This window comes from Lichenostomus cassidix, chromosome 10 (genome assembly GCF_008360975.1).
Source record: "Lichenostomus cassidix isolate B80296 chromosome 10, HeHo_3.0, whole genome shotgun sequence".
NCBI lineage: Eukaryota > Metazoa > Chordata > Aves > Passeriformes > Meliphagidae > Lichenostomus > Lichenostomus cassidix.
Genome location: NC_139491.1, coordinates 2,141,314 through 2,158,910, shown reverse-complemented (window position 1 = coordinate 2,158,910; position 17,597 = coordinate 2,141,314). Strand labels below are relative to the sequence as shown.

The 17,597-nt window shown below is 42.5% G+C and overlaps 1 long non-coding RNA gene across 1 annotated transcript; it reads left to right on the top strand.

Moving 5' to 3' along the window:
* Positions 1-39: 39 nt before the first annotated feature.
* On the top strand, positions 40-11,707 carry LOC146432549 (uncharacterized). Its single transcript, XR_014854228.1, has 5 exons — positions 40-266; positions 556-681; positions 3,593-3,726; positions 10,031-10,083; positions 11,528-11,707. It is a non-coding gene; the product is annotated as an uncharacterized LOC146432549 (long non-coding RNA).
* Positions 11,708-17,597: the final 5,890 nt, after the last annotated feature.

The following is a 17,597-nucleotide window of genomic DNA, read 5'->3' as shown; positions in this document are numbered from 1 at the left end:
GAGTCCTCCTGCCTGCACCAACACTGAAATAAATACTACTTTCTTGGCACCTTGTCTGCTGCGACCCTGAGTTTCCAAATTTTGTACCAAAGTGCTGTTTAGGGATAGGCTCCAGCCATACAATTTTGGGTTTTAATTCATGCTTACCTCCTGGATGTTTGGCTTGAAGGCTTAGATGTGGCTCGTTATAAAAGTTATAAAATTCATATGAAGCTCTGAATTTGTAAATACTGTGAATTTATAAAAACTGAACTGTATGTACTCGGGTATGTGTATGACCAAATAGGAGAATGTAAAAGCAAAAAAAAAACCCAACCAACCAACCAAAAAAAACCCCACTGTTCCCCCCCCCCCCCCATGCTTTTATTACTTAGATTGTTTATAGCAGAAATGCTGCTCCTCATACCCCCCATGTAGGAAATGTGGTTGCTGACACAAGGCAGTGTCTAGCTGGGCAGGAGCACCCATGAGCAAGCCTGCACATGCAGGCACAGCTCTGCGCTGCCAGGCTTGATATTTGGGAGCTGAGTCTGTCTCGTTTTTTTTCCTCAACAGGCAGCAAACCGAGTAAGGAATGTGTCAGGGACTACAAGAACATTGCCCATTCCTTGTGTTTCTACGTGAAATGCATTTTTAGCCACACCCATAATGAACTTGCCTCTCCCGACAATACACAGTGGGGTAAGTGAGAGACCAAGATCCCAGAATCTCACTGTTTACTACAGCAAGATGCTCTGCATTCTGTAGAGTGTCCTTGAATTATTTAGTGTGCTGGTAAAAAGTTTTCCAAGTCAGCTTCTGATGTATTTTAATCCTGGAAACGTTTTTCAAATAAATAGCAATAGTGAAGTCCATCTTCTGGCTAGTATTAGTAATTTTTGATATGCAAATTGTTTTGTGCTCTCTGCCCTTGCTCATTTTTCATGTTGGCATAATTTTTAGGTTTCAGCATTAACATCCAAGATTAATGGGTCTGTATCTACTTCTAAGAGTATTGCTACAGCTGCCTGTATACTGAGTAAAATCCCTGCACTGATGTATGAATAGCTCACTTTGCAGGGTTTGAGTTCATAACCATTAAAATATTCTTGATTATTTCTAATGGAATCTCGTTTTAGAGAAACAGAATTCTGAAACATTCTCTGTCAGTTTTCATACTTCCCAGCTCTTTTATAAGTAAAACTTTGTGTAGATGTCTTTGTTTTGCTGTTAATTTGTTTCCCTCTACCACTTCTGTCCTTCTAGGACTATCTGCATTTAATTACACATTGTGTCAATGTCAACAAATTGCGGTCAGGGACAGGAATCTCTCTCTGCAAGGCCTGATACAAACACCAAAGCAGTTTCTGCCCAATCCTGCCATCACAGCTAACAGTGCTTATCTCTGTCCCGTCTTTCTTGTTCTTACATCTCCCCCTCCTTCCCACCCTGTTCCATCAAGCCTCTGCTGCTTTCTCTCCCTGACCTACCTGCTGCTCATGCTCTTGGCTGTGGCACACTTTCTTCCCTACCAGCACATTTAATTGCAATGTTCCATTTCATTATTAGCTTGTCACCACCTTTATCAAGTCACCTTTCCTAACAAATCTCGCGGCAAGGCTTTCCCGCGTAGCTTGTCATCAATTTTCCACTTTAAGGTTCTTTTAAAGCCACGTGCAAAAGGGCCTATGAAAAATCGTGACTGTAGTGCTGTATTTATTTGTGAATAAAGAGCAGCGTCAGTGAATAGTGCTACTGTACAGGCAGAGACAGATTTACTGTGTGCCCAGCTCCTGCCAGGCTCACTGCACAGAGATGTGTCTATGTGTCAGTCAGACAAAGCCTTTCCCTTCCCAGGAATTTTCGGGATCTCTAAGCAAGGATCTCTACTTGCACATGAAGACCCAACCCCAAGACCATTATGTCACTGAATCTACTTATTAATTCCAGTTAGTGTTGGAACAGATTCTTGTTGTGCGTAGTAAGCTAATTACACAAGTTAACAACTGCATGCAGTACAGGTGGGCAGGCACCAAGCACGCTTAATGTGGGATTCTGCTGCTTCTCGAGTGCAGGGTGGAGCCCTGGCAGCCAGATTTAGCCTCCCCTGGAGTGCAGTCAGAGAGACACGCAGGCTTTCTATGGACCAGCAACCACAGAACGATTTTTTTCCATGTTACAACCCCAAATTTCTAGCTTGTGGCACTGAAGTAATTTTCAAAGTCTGGTTTAGCTTATTTTAAGTGCATTTTACACATGGGTAAACTCAAGCAAGGCAGAGGACAAGTGGCAGATGGTCAGCGACAGAGCCAGGAATAGAATGGAGAACTTCACTGTCCCAGGACATGATTTTAAGAGACTTGTCCCAGGATTGTGAGCTTTGAAGATTTATAATTCATGGGGCTTCAGCAGTGCTTTAAAAAAAAACAAAACAAAACTAGCTATCGCTATTCCCAGTTTTTCCTGGAAGCGACTGGCTTCCATAGGCAAAACAATTTCAGTTCAGTTTCTTAAGTGTGCAGTTTGGGACTTAATCTGTTCACTTTCTCACCAGTTGTATGCCTTTTGAACTTGCTTGGCTGTGCTGCACTGCTCATTTACCTCTACAGGGGCAAGGATCAGCCTCCAAGAGAACCTAACCAGAATACCTTTCAAATAGACCTATCTGTAACCTTGGTAAAAATAACTATGAAGATCATGATGATGGATAATTATAAACCCTATAACTGGCAAAACAAGACTCTGCATTTCAGAAGATGAATAGCCTTACCCTGTCCAGTAACCCACTTTACGGTGCAGTAATGGATCTGCATCCAGAGGGTTATGCAATGAAATGGAGCCTTTGGCAAGCTGGAATCACACTGGAAAGGAAGCAACATCTTCATGGGTTTTTTCATATATGCATATTTGAAAATCTGGACCTTTTCCCTTTTGACATAAAGAGACTGTCCCTGCTTGGAATGACTAAATTCTAGGGCAGATGATGAAATAATAAAGTATTTAAACATTGTGGTACAGCGTTACAACAGTGCAGTTACCCTTCCTTTTACTGATTCAAGTATAGTATTTCTGAAAAGCTTTTTGCACTCTAGGGAGACTACTAACGATAAATTACAAAAGAAGAAATAGAATATCATACATACATGGAAAGGAAAAAAAAATTCAGACCTTTCTCTAGGTAAAGTAATTATTGAAGCAGCTAAAAATATGGGGAAATGAAGCAAATAGAGGCCCTGGTCCAAAGGCCACTGAACTCAGCAGAAGCACTGCAGGGGTGTTCATGAGGCATCGGAATTATGTGTGCCATGAATTACAATTCACAAATGCAAATAAAGAATGCTACTGTATATGTGTAAGAATAAAGTCTAATTGTCTAATTGCAGTATCTAAGCATTCCACTTGGATAAAATGAGCAGATCTTTTCTCCAGCAGGTAGAGTTTCTCAGCAAGCATATATTGCCAATATTTATGGGAGAGTTTGTGGTCCCAAAAGCACAGAAATGCTGGGAAACAAAAAGGAAAGAAAATGTATCCAAGGAGGAGATCCAAATGCTTCCAAGTAATTTCTATAAATAAAAATCTGATGCAGACTCATTACCATTTCCCTTTCCAGTGCTGATTTGCTTCCCCAAGACTTCAGAATGTGCATCTGAGGACTTCGGCTGTGCATCGTAAAGTTTCCCTCAGCAACTGCTAAAATTATTCACAAGGCACTGCAGCATGGCAGCAGCAATCAGCTTTGGAATGGTAAGAGACCCAGGGGATGGCCTTTGGTGTTAGTTGGGGAGAAAACAGTTAACATTGTGCTTGGCTGTGGTGCTGTGGGTTGGGGTATCAAGCAAGTGATGCCATCCATACCTCCTCTCCTGTCGTTAGCAGGCAATCAGTGTGTAGTTTCAGGAATGGCTCTTCCCATCGACTCTAGAAGCTCCCAGACAAATATCTGCAGCACATTTTGTGAGCACGGGACAGCAGAAGGGCTCCTTGAGGATGGTCCAAAGCCTAATGCATCTGCCAAAGCCAACTTTCTGTCTGTGCCAGCACTAACCTGGTTTAAGTATTGCTGTCATCAGTAATGCCAGATAACAAAAGCTGCTCTTTGTGGAGTAATATCAGGAAGGAAATTGTGCATGCAGATTCGCCAGCAAAAATAACAGTCTGGGGCTGTAAATGTACACACTGATACTGCTGGTTTGTTGCTATTTTCAGCAGCTCCTGCTCCCTCAGGGGTGAGAGAAGGACTTAACTGCTATCCCTGCTGTTCATGCATCAGCCTTAAGGGTTCCATGTGGACGCCTGCTCTTTGGCCCATCTGGGGGTGATTTCTGCAAATAGCAGTTTTCCTCTGAATCAGTATCCAATTCATCACCAGAGCCACACCACATGATATTGTGGGGCTGTGGGTATCTCCTCTCATATCAGACAGAAAACCACTTTCCTTCACTAGAGATCTCTAGTGAAGAGTTCCTTATTATTTGCACTTTTATTTATCTTTGAATCATACCCAGGCCAAGCAATTGTATTCCACATAGCTAAACCCTGCCCACAGTTTTGCCTGACTGGGATACTTCAGGCTCTAAAACTCTTGTGTAGACCTGCTGTTTAAAGTTTTTGTATTTTGTTCTAGAGATTGCTTATATCATGGTGGGTGAAGTATATCTATCACTTAACCACTTCTCAGGAGTACTGTTAGGCTTAATTAATGTTTGTAGAACACTACAGAGATTCTCAAGAGAAGCAGCCATAGAAGTGCAAAGGATCATAATTAATTTAAAACTAATTTTTGAGTAAATGGCTAACAACCCTTAAGATGAGATTCTCCAAGTAAAACTAATTTATTTGATTCTTAGACAAAAACATTCTGAAGTCTGGGTTCCATATCACTGTATGATGCATTTTGATTTTTATTATCCTTCCATATCCTTTGATATATCCAGGCACACAGTACACCTTGTTTTAGTTCAGGAAATACTGCCCAACATATGTAAGTCAAGTTAAAATAAAACTAACAAAGTAACAAAATTAATAAACTCAAAGACAATCCCCAGCACCGTTTGCCTTTAGTATAATAAGTGTTTGAACCATAAAGCCTGTAATTAATATTATGGAATAATTTCCATATTTATTTATAAGGCATCTCATTTACATAAATAGTCATTATCTGGAAATAAAACCAGATCATTAAAATTCCAAAAACTGATTGAGATCAGTCAAGATGTACCAAAGAGATTTGCTAGACTCCCTGTTTGAAACTGTTCTGAGAGAAGAAATCTCTTCTCCCCAACAAGCTTAAACAGGACTCTGCTGTGGAAATACAAGCAGTGCTTCATGCACATGACATCATCAAACAGAACGGTTATTTTGTACGGTGAGAAAACATTGGGTCACTCTTCTCACTAACTGTCATGGAGAGTTTCCAAGGAAATGCATCTGACACATCTGCCCTGAAAATCTGACCCAGATTGTAGCTGAAGTTCTCCTAACACAGATTTCAGCTTTTCTGAGATTCTACAGCATGTCAAAATACTTTTCAAAATGCTCATTTCTTTCAAAATACTCTTAATGCTTACAGTATATCCAATATTTTCAAAGTTTTGCATCTAGTCAGAAAACACTTCATGCAGAAAAAAAAAAGAGAAGAAATGGCACTTTTGTGTTTCTATTTACAGGCTGGATTCATCACTCCTCAGTTATTAGTTATAGAGTCACAGGTATTTAAAATTATGTCCTGGTTGTCACAAAGGATGCATCTCTGGTCCTGCTGTCAGTGCTTTTGCCTTTCAAGGTCCAGAGTGTTCACAGTTCAATTTTTTTCTAGGTAGAAATAAACTCAGCATTTTTAAAAAAAGCTATAGCTACAGAACATATTTTTAAAAATTTGCAATTTCCCTGAAAAGTCAGACCTGAGTCTGCCCTTTTTCAGTGTGAGATGCACCTTTGAAGTTTAAGCCCAGAGCAAGGCAATATACCACAACCTACCCTGTTTGGATGATTTCCTTGCTAATTCCTCGAGAATGGAAGTTGGCTCGAGTACTGAGTCATGAGGATTTCATCTCAATACACAGATATTTTTAGTATCTGTTATTTTATCTTGTGTACTTTTTAAATCTGTATCACTGCCCAACTCCTCTCCTAATTATCTGAAATTCCTTTCTTCTGTAACTGCTTTGGAATGTGCCCTTCTATTATTACAAATACTGGCTGTATTAAATTGGATCCTAACTGCTCATCCATTGATTTGGTTAGGTAAGAGCGCCCTTGTTTAAAGCTTGAGCAACTGCTGAGAAACCAGCAAAACAGAGGAACAACATTAAATTTCACTGTGAGTCACTATGAATATAGGTCAGCCCAGGCTCTGCTCTTTGCTGAGATCTCACAGGGTTGGCTCTAAGTTACCTGAAAGAGCCCCTAACCTCACCAGACCCCCCCCAAAATTATGTTTGTGTTCCTTTGCCATACAGCACTGCCACTTCCATGGGGGAGTTCACAGGAAATGAACACTTTCTTAGCAACCGATCCACGATCAGGAGCTGAGAAAGGATATGAGAGAAAACACAAACCAAATCACCTTGAGAGTGAAATACAAAACCTGTTTGTTTAACCCAATTTGTGCCAAATAATATTATAGCTCCACTCAATCTCAGCCACTTGAGGCTCAAAATCAATGTGCTAACAGCAGAAGAGGGAGAGTGATGTATCTGCTCTGATCCGTACCTGGGGGGAGACCCTCTCCTGCAACAGTCAGGGCTCTGCATAACAAGGTAGGCAGAGAGAACTGGGAATTGATTTTTAATTAAACTGCTTGATCACCTCCTTGGAAAAAGTATTACCAAATGTTGATGCAGAGAAAGTAATTCACATAACCAAGTTTAAATTTGACTATAACACAGTACAAAACTACCTTAATAAATGGCAATTTTGAAAAATCACAGCCTGTTTCTTGATACAAAAGAAGAGTACTTCCAGTATAAATAATGAGATGGGAGGAAATGTCCTTGGCAAGTCAATTTGTTCCATGCTGCTGATGGTTCCTGTTAGTGACAAGGATTTTTTTCAAGAAGGAAACAATGGAAAACAGATGCAAAAGCATTTACCAGAAGGCCAGGCAATGGCAGCTTTTCCAAAATGTCAAGTGTGCAGAGTAGAGTCAATTTAAAAGAGAATTAATTATTTAAACTGAATTAATGTGACTACAATGAAGCCCTGTTAAACCATCTCATCCATCCTGCTTCCAACTGTGCTACCCCTTACAGCCTAAGTCTAAATACTGTGACCTCAATTTTCAACTACTTCTAACAAAAACTCTCTTACTCGGTCATATTACCAGTATGTTGCTTTTAAAATATATTTACTGCCTCTCTTCCGGGAACTCACCCACAGAATTGTGCTCACCTTCTCCACATTCCCAACTCATACGAATTTAATCTCAGGGTCCCCTTTCTCCCTCTTTTCCTCTTTCATCTTCAGACTTCTTGTCATAGTTTCCCAGATGCTTCAGGCAGTTTCTATTGCTGCATTCTTCAGATCATCTTTTGCCTGCAAGCCTTTGCATAAACTCCTCATACCTTAATTTCAACAACTTTTCTGTTTCATGTGTTGCCTTGTCCTTGCTTGCCTTTGGGGACAGGAAGGTGACTGAATTTTAGGTCTCCAGCTTCCATATGGAAGCTCATTTTCACTAAGGAATGGGCACACCTACTTCCCCTGGAACCAATTGTCCCAAAGGTCTTCAGTTCCTCCTGGACCATCGGTCATGATGTTGCAATACACAGAATATCACCCCTAGAAGGAGTACTCAAGGAACCTCTGTGCCCACTGTTTGCATTTTCCAGGTCAACATGGATTTGCAATGCTATCAACAACTTAAAAGTGCAGTAATGGTTACCTAGTGCTCTTTTTCCTGGATAGTGTTATATGAAATGTGGCAAACACTGACAGAGCCACTGTTCCTCTGAAACCTTTTGTTTCCCACAGGAATACCTACGACCATATCCACCAGTGATAAGTCAAAGGTCTCACTTTTGGTTTCCATTTTCAGCATGGGCAAAGGAACCATTCTGAATCCATCCTTTTCTGCTACCTTTAAAGCAAAACATCTGGGCTACAATTTACATAAAGTAAAATCCTTTATTTCTTCTATTTCATGGAGGAAAAGAACTCCCATCTATTAAGTAATGAACTTAATTGCCCTAGGTCTTGACTGTGCTGGGAATGTGTATTAATTTAAATGCATCAGTGTAAAAATCAGTCTCATTAAACTATCTCAAAGCCCTAAAATAGATGGAACCCTGCTTTAACACTTGCATGTAATCATTCATATTAAAGTTATAATTTCCAGGAGCTCATAATGACTATAAACAGGAATTAAAACAGCTGAGGTGCAAGGAAAAAGGATTAGTGGCAATGATATTTAAGTTGAATTCAAGAACTCTCTTCTGGAGCATTTTCAATGCCTTGAAGAAATACAGTTGGTTGGATATACTATTCTTTATTTCATGGCATACTAGAAGCAATGTATAAAACATGAGCACACTGAGGCCAAACTAACGTCCTCACTGCGGAAAAGTATTTCTTAAGTTGTTTTATACAGTGTCATTTTCTTATCACGTGAGGGGAACGACTGATGAACATATGGAAAATTGTGAGTGACTTTTTAGAAACCATAATATTTTCTTGATCATTCATAGCCAAAGACATAAAGAACTCTTCAGCGTATCACTACTGCACAGCTTGTATGAGATCTCCATAGCTACCCTTGGCACAATAAGCACAAAACCCAAGTGCCTTTGCAGGGCTGATAAGCAGACAGGAAGCAAGTGAACATCTGCTACAGCTTTAGATGGTTTTGCCTTCAGCAACCACTGAAAAACTTCAGGCTCTGCATTCCACGTCCTGCTCGCTTGGCCTTTGACACCACCAGCTGTTGGACAGGAGATGTAAAATGTTATACCTACAGAAAGGGAGGTGTATTATTTTCTAGAGGACCATTGGGATATTTAATGGCATCTTTTTCTTTCCATTCTTTGATGACTGGAAACACTGGATAGCAGAATCTGCATGTGGACTTACTTCCTGAAAGTCAACCACTTCCTATTTAACAATTTTTTTTAATGTTCTGTTTTCCTTTCCAAACCTGCTTTGTTTTGTTTTCTTTTGTTTTCTTTTGTTCTGTTTTAAACACCAAAAACAATTGCACCATATACTGAATAGTAATTATATTCATCATGATCATTGTAAGGAAGCCATGTGCTTCCCTGGATCAGGGCTAGGGCTTCCAGCTCAGGCAATCTGTCTTCTTGGAGCATACCAGCCTTTCTATAGCATGGACAGCCAAGGAACAGAGTTACTCTAAATAAATATCAAACAATTTAGAGCAAACCCTTTCTTTGTTTAAAGAAAGAGCTGTTGAACCTGATGTTTTATAAAGGAGCTCAGCCAAATAGTGCAGATTCTCTGCTTGTGTGCAGAGAAAATCTCTGCTCTAGATAGTTCAACAATTCTTCATCACCACGTTATTTTCATTTGCATGGAAAACTACTAACAGAGAACAACTGACAGCAGCATATTTTTAGGATATTGAGGCCCATGCATCTTTATGTACTTCCTCTGAGATTGTAATTTTGTCTAGGAGATTGCAACAGTTGTGATGAAATCGGATTTAGCCATGTATGGTAGATCCTTTGGGTCTGACACAATGAGATGAAAAGGGGGTTCAGAGTAACAATAAGAAAGACGAAGACACTACTCCAGAGTTGTGTAAGTGTAAATGAGAAGAGAATTTTGCCCAGAAATTCTATGTTCTGTGCTTTGGAGTTGTATGCATTTTTTCCTATGTTCTATTCTTAAACTGCAGATGGATGCTGTTTTGCCAGAAAAATAAATGAAACACAAAGATGACTTCAAATATTTGGAGGAGTAAAATGGTGACACTCAAAATACAGAAGCATCAAGTAACTGTCCTAGTGAGATCATAAAAGCAGAGACACAGTGATCAAAGAAGAAAATACAGGACTCTTATTCCATTCCTAATACAAGCTATTTCTCTTTTTAGGGCCAGGAGCCTACCTGGCACAGAGATATTCCCACAGTCTACAAATAGAGTAGGTGAGTACCTGAGGTGACTAGTTTGTCAGTATTTATTTAGTTAAACATAGGAATTGTCATAAAGACAGTAGATTTAACCCTTGGGAAGGACAAATGACTGACTCAGGTTATTATTGTATAATGGAATCATAGAACCCCAGAATGGTTTGGGTTGGAAGTCCCAAGTCTGTTTCCAACTCTCTTGGAGCCCCTTAAGGCACTAGAAGGGGTTCTGAGGTGTCCCCAGAGCTGTCTCTTCTCCAGACTGAACATCCCCATCTTTCCCAGCCTGGCCCTAGAGCAAAGGGGCTCCAGCCTTTGCAGCATCCTCCTCTGGACTTGCTCCAGCAGCTCCAAATCCTTCTGGTGTTGTTCCCCAGGGCTTGAGGTAGCTCTGCAGGTGGGATCTCTCCTGAGTGGGGCAGAGGGGCAGAATCCCCTCCTCAATTGCTGCCTTCACTGTGGGATGAACCCAGGATATGGTGCCTTTCTGGGCTGCTCTCTCTGCTTATTACCTTCTGCATTTCACAGGGAACTGAATTTTTTAAACTATATTAATATTAGTGTAATTAAATATCTGTCTTGAACTGTGTGCACATTGCATTTAACCAGCTTGGAAGCAGGCCAAAACTTGAAGCAATTTTTAGAAGAATTGCAGAATCAATACATCAATTCCCATTAATTTGGTGTCAGAGGAAGCAAATGTGTACCTGTCTGAAACGTGTGCATTCCCTGCAGGGATGTACTAAAATAGGCATCTTCTGTCTCCCTGCCTTCCCTGTGCCCTCCAAACATCAGAAACCAGGGTCAGAATGGGGGAAACCCAGAATGGCTCCAAAATACAACTAAACCACTTTTATTAACCCACTATCCTGCACAAGTTATGCACAAACTCTGCCAAATCCACGTCATCCCAAGCTCTACCCCATCCACTGCATTGAGTTCCTTGTTTCTCCCCTGATGCTCCAGTCCCTCCCAAATACACCTCCACTCCCGGGCTGAGAACATCTAGGCAAGCTGAGGTGAAACTCCATTCAGTCTGTCACAGCCATAAACTGTAATTCTGCACAGCAGTGAGACAATATTAGTGACTAGTCCCAATCCGGAGTGCATTTTAAACCAACCAAAATTCTGGATCAATCCAAGCTCTGTAAAATGTGCTGTTCTGCAAGCATCTTGCACATCTTGCTCACTGCACAGCTGGCTGCTGAGAAAATTCTTGTCTCAGGAGGTTTGCTCAAGCACATGAAACATATTTTTAGCATCCCAAAGGTATGTGTACTCCCAGAGCTGAGAGTGCAACCTGGCTGACAGCAGGTTTCCAGAGGAAGGAGTAGGAAAGAGGCGATGGGTGATGAGATTACCCCCCACAGAAGGAGACTTCTGCTTGGAATATCAACACATCTTTTCAGTCTCTCATTGTGACTGTTTGTGCTTTCATCAGATTTTCCGTTTGCTCCTTCAGCTACGGGACCAGATGGCTTCAACACATTCTGCTCTGAATCATGGCAAGGCTCGAGGTGTTTGTTGTGTGTCACAGCAAACAAACCCATCAGACCAGGTTAAACTCCCTCACAGCCAGCATATGGTGCATCCTGCACAGGGATGGAACTGCAGCAGGTACCTATAGATACACACTGTGGAAGACTGGAGTATCTTTTATTTCTTGCATGTTGTCAGGAAAATGACTGCCATACCTTCAGCACAGATAGCAGGCAAGAGAGGCAGTGCAGTAACACATGGCAGAGGACAGATGCTCTGCACTTCCCGTGATGCACAATGCCTGATGGCAAGGAGTCCTGGTGGGCCAAGGACAGGAGGCTCTTCTTCTCCCTCTGATTTCCCCTTGCAGTTTGTGATTAAACTGGTGCTGACACCTTGCCCAGTGCCTGTTTGCACAGCCAATAGCCCTGGGCAGGACTTCTGGCCATGAAGCACCTACTGGAAAAGGAGATAATCTCATTGTTTGAGAGCATCTCTGCCTCTGGCATTTGTTAAATAGAAAACAAAACCGATTTTCTCCTCACTTGCCTTGCCTAGATCTGGGGTAGATTCAAGCTGTGGCAGGAGGAGTGTTAAATGCAACAGTCACTGGTTGGGAGGGCAAGGCTGGGAGGATTACACAGAGTGTGATTTGTGCTTCAGTGACAAGACCATAAAAATCACCCTGCAGTTGTCCCTCACTCAAATACTGCATTTCTGAGCACTGAAAATCACTGGAATAATGAAAGATGCTTTTTCAATACCTCAGAGATGTCTGGGGTTCAGTGGAAGTAACAAATCCTGAGGCAGCAGAGGGATGCCCTGGATAGCACATTGATACAGTGTATGCACTCCAGGTCATGCTATGAAGGAGCAGCCAAGCAGTTGGACACTGTCCAGTGACCACACTCCACCCCAAGTATTTTCTGAGATGGGAAAATTACCCTTTGGCTGTTTTTCAGGTTGCTTTTCTTGGTATGTATTTACCATACATACCCTCCGTGTTGGGAGTGACAGGACCTCTTGTGAGCAAGTGCTGTGCTGGCCTTTGCTGACAGGCACTGGCAGTCAGCAGGACACCCATCAGGGACAGGGACAGTGACCAGGAATGTCACAGCCTGTGCAGAGCAACTCTGATGAAGGTTAACGCGTGTTGCCACCACCTTTGAGGTCAGCGCTGGCCTCACTTTAGCAGTCCTATAAATAGACACCCAAGGTTGACTGAAAAGAGGATTTGGCTCGGCTGGATCTTGTTTAGCATTCCCAAGAGAGGAAGGCAGATTCTTTTCCCTTTTTCTCTTCCAGCCTGTAACCTTGAGTTGGTCTCTGTGGGAAACATTAGTGGCATTTGCCAAAAGCGCTGCTGCTGTGATCCGGATGTCCTGCTGTGTCACACAAACCACACGTACACATCTCTTCAACCTGCAAACCCAGACCTAATTCCACTAAAGCCTCAAACTAATTCCTCACGGGCAAAACAAGGGGAAAACCCAAACAAACCTTGAGCCTAATTGCTTGAAAACAGTAGGACACCTAGTGGATTTATGGGGAATATCTTTGGGATTATCAGGAACATTTTGTCATTTTCTTGGCAAAACCAACTGTGAATGTATTTATAGAGAAATCACTGAAATATCAGGGTTTCTATTTAATAAATTAATCTTGTTATAGCTGTTCCAGCCTCCAGTTTGCCTGAAGAAGTTATTGCAACCTATAGAAAACCCAAAGAGTATTGTTTGAATGACTTGAAAAAAAAAATTATGGAAAACTGGATGGTTCCCAAGGTCTGGGAACAGGAGGAAGGGTATTCTGCCAGATCAAAGCCATCCCAGTTGTTCCATCTGACAGCTCTCTAATGATCTTAATGAGCTAAGTTTTACAGTCTCAGCCTGGCTCCCAGAACAATCGTGCAGCTCCACAACAACATGGCCATGCTGAGCACAGCCAGCCAGCCCTGCCGGTTGTTTCAGCAGAGAATGACTTGGCCACAGAACCCAAACTGCTTTTTCATTCCCCAGGGCTGATCTTTTGAATCCAAATTAGAAGATGATGGGCCACGTGATAATGCCTGCTCTGCTGTCATTGCATTTGCTTGGTACCAACACCAACATCAAGCAAATTTTGACTCTAGTTAGGAAATAAACCCCTCTGGCAGGGGGTGTAAGAGGAAGAAGATTTTGAGTGATGATTCTATGAAAATGTATCTTGGCCAGCAATTATCCTGGGGCTGCCAGGGTTATCTTGCTAGTGTGTCTTTGGAGGCAGCAGACACAGACAAAGAGATGAGTGTTGAGTCCAAAATGGATTCAGGAAACAGATTACTTCATTTTGAGAGTCATCACAAGGAACACCAAGTCACTGAGTCTTGCACTCAATTCCTGTTCCCAAAACTCACTGAAAACTTTCCTTCCTTTCTGCTTACTGTAATATTGTCCTAGTGAAAAAGGTCTCCAGAAGATGGTTCATTTTTCTGTTGTCTTCCCACTGTTTCTTCAGTGCTGCAGAGATCCCTAAAGAACAGCAAAACCAGAATGAGATTTGATTTTGCATAAATCCCTGTTCAGATGCAGATCTTTTTTTTATTTCAACTTCAAGGTTATGAAAGGAAAAGCTAATTTAGAAATTAATTTTGATTTGGTCTATTTCTTCTTACACCTTTTCTTCTTAGAGCTGTAGAAATCAGAAAGGACATAGCAGGTGATGGAATGCAAATGAGTTATCAACAGAAAAATTCCTATTGACTCCATGTATTTCCATTATTCCTACCTGTGGCATAGAATTACCTGAAAAATAGAATCCTTGTACACTGTAGATGCTTTAAATTGGTCCAGGGTTTTAAAAAAAGAGGGTTTTTTTTATTAATTTCAGTGGATGGATTTTATATTTGAAGGGTTTTTTTTCTGACTGACTTGTCAAACTGGGGACAGTGCGTGCTAAGAGTATGCTTTTCTCCAATTTAGCAGCTGGATTGGAAAGCTTGAATTATCTCTGCATAATTGCAATGATTCATGGATTGTTAGGAAATTGCAAAGTATTGATTGAATTTTCCCCTTAGGAAATATTTCTCCTCTGATAAAACAGAGTTCTGGGGCTTTGCTTTTGTCCTTCCTGCTTTCTGCCCTGGGGAAGCCAGGGGCTGCTTTTATCTGGGAAATGGGAATTTGGGTCAACAGCCCTTCAAGGACAATTTTGAATTATTGTGATTTCCAATTCCAAATCTTCCCTGAGCTCTGCAAAGAGATGGACTTGGCAAAATGTGAACAAGGATTTCAGAGCCAGAAAAACTGGGACCAGCAGCAAATACTGGCTACCCCTGTTTTACATTTTTCCATTTCCATGTCAAATACCACCAGTGTTCTCTACAAAGACATCTTGACCTTGTTGAGGGAGCACCACAACCATCAAAGATGGTGGTAAATTTTCCACTTTATTAGGCAAGGATTACTCTTGGGGATCTCAGGAGCTGGTGGGAGAAGGGAAATGGAGAATGAAGTGAGAACTGGGTGCAGGGAGAGCCTGATGCACAGTGCCTGGGGCTGGGCAGCTCAGAGCTGGGAGCACTGACACACATCTGCACATTAACAGTGCTGGGCCCTTTTTGGCAGCTGCTCTATGAATTTCCAGAACAGACCCATAAATATGCAGTTATGAGTATGACCTCTGCTTCTTTTCTTTGCTAAATTGAACATCCAAGGCCCAGCTGAGTATCATTCCTTGTCTCTGCTTGAGTTGCTTGGGATGTGCTGCCTCTGCAAATGGTTCTGCCTAAGTTAGGAATTATGAGAGCGTGCTAATTCAAGGTTTGCCATGAATTTAGTGTTCCCGCAAGGATGACACTAATGGCAATTAATGCAGCAGAAATGCCAGTGCTGAGTGACTGTTCTCACATTAAGAGCTGTCAGTTGGACAGCACAGAGTCTCTGTTATTCCAGGCCTGACCTCTGCTTTTTGGCCGTGTTTTTCACACACGGCAGGTGTCCCAAGCCATCCCATAACTGCAGCAACTCACTCCAGGAGGGGACATGGAGAAAGAGCAGAGCAGCCCAAACCAGTCTGTGCTGACAGTGACATTTCCTGAGGGTTTGGATACTCTCATCTGGGGCTGGAACAGCAACAAAATGAACCCAGAACTGAATATGATATAAGATTTAATTTCTGGAGCTCCTTGCTAGTTCAATGCTCTCCTCATGTCCTGCTCAGTTGATTCCTTTTAGATGCAGAGTTCTTTCTGTTGTTTATGAAGAATGTGATTTTAAATGATCAATTGCATTTAAACAGGCTTAGCTAGAAGTAGTTCCTGCTGCTGCTCTGGTAAAAATCATTGGTAAAAATGCTTCTGCTTCACAATGGCTGAAGTTCAGCAAGTGACAGTGGTGCAGGAACGTGGGGACTGAGATTTTTACCTCAGCCAGAAGAACCACTGTCCTCACTCTGTGCCTGAAGTCTTGTGTGGTATGCCAGACCCAGATGAGGAACATCTGCAATTTGGTGCAAGAGGAAGTAATGCTTGCGCACATGAAAAATGTAAATAAAGGATGTTTCTAGGCTCACAAGCAAAATCCAAACCATGAAAAGGAGAACAGCTCTTACAGGAGGATAGCTAAAAATACGTCATCTGTGTTATTTTAAGGGGTTTTAGTACTAAAAGCAATTATGGAGGATGAAACCAGGTCTGAGAAACATCAAGTGAAAATTAATAGCTTTTTAACAACAAAGTTCAATGGACAAGTGCAAATAGGATATGAGATTGAAACCTGAGCTCCTGAATTATAAATATACCCAGCCTCTACACAGACAAGTATCTGTTATCCATTTGATGTACTACTCAATGCCATAGGATTGAGATGGGTGGCAGGAGCAGGATGAGCATTTTCAGGCTCAAGATTTTGTTTGTTCTGGGCTTGTCTGGAGATAAAAGGCTGACAACACGAACTCCTACAGACCTCACCATTACACTACCTGCTGTGTGGAGCTGGAGGTGCAGGGCACATTAGAGGCTGGCAGCAGGATGTGGGTGAGCCCAGACCCCGATGCTCCAATCTCACCCGGTGCTCCTAGAGAGCCTCTGCTGGCAGTGCCATACTCCTGTGGGACTCGCTGTGGTCACACATCGTGTGTCTTTGTTATTAATGTTTTGTTTTCTCCACTCAGAAGCTCTGAGGCAGCGTGAACTATTTATTTTTAAATGCAGAGGATCATGTTCTGGCTCGTTATGGTTCCAGCAGACGGTAACTGATGCACAGCACTGCTGCCGATGCCCGGGGGTTACTTTCCACTCACAGGAATGATGACACAGCCACTGACTGCAGTGATGGCAAACATGCTGCTGATGAAGGCAGGCTGGTGGGAAAAGAGCATTTTAAAGGGATTTGGTTAATCATCTGGACACAAGTGCTATTTTTATCCTCTGTTGTTTAGATCTCAAGCCTGCACCAGAAGCCGATGACAAAGTTGGTGTCTCCCATGGCACAGGGGCAGACAAGGGGAACTGGACCAACTTTTGGGAAGGGAGAAGCAGGGTGGGCAGGGATGGCAGCAGCGAACGGGCCCAAGCTCATAGCTTGTTTGCACCTCATGAGCTAAAAGGGCTCGTTGGCATCTCTGACACCTCCACCACAAGCTCCATTGGTTTCATATGCGCCTGTCAGCCCAGTTCACAGGAGGGATCTGTGAGACCTGGGGGGCTTCTCTCCAATGCACCTCAAGCTCCTCTGTGCTTGTGGGTGGCTTTGGGGTGAGGTCATCGCCTGCCTATTGAGGCAGAAGGACACCCACACCATGCCGGGGGAGAGGGTTGGTGGGCACCGGGCAAGAGGTGAGGTGAGGTGAAGTGAAGTGATCACACTGTGTGTGAAGAGGCCCAGGGAGCTCAGAGCGTGCCCATCCATTGCTTGGGCACAGGAGTCCGGGGAGCTCAGTGTGCTCTTACATCGTTTGGGAAGGGAGCCTCAGGGAGCTTGGATGGAGCGTGCCCGGGCATCATTCGGGCACAGGAGTCTGGGGAGTTCAGTGTGTCCATCCATTGTTCGGGCACAGGGACTCGGGCAGCTCAG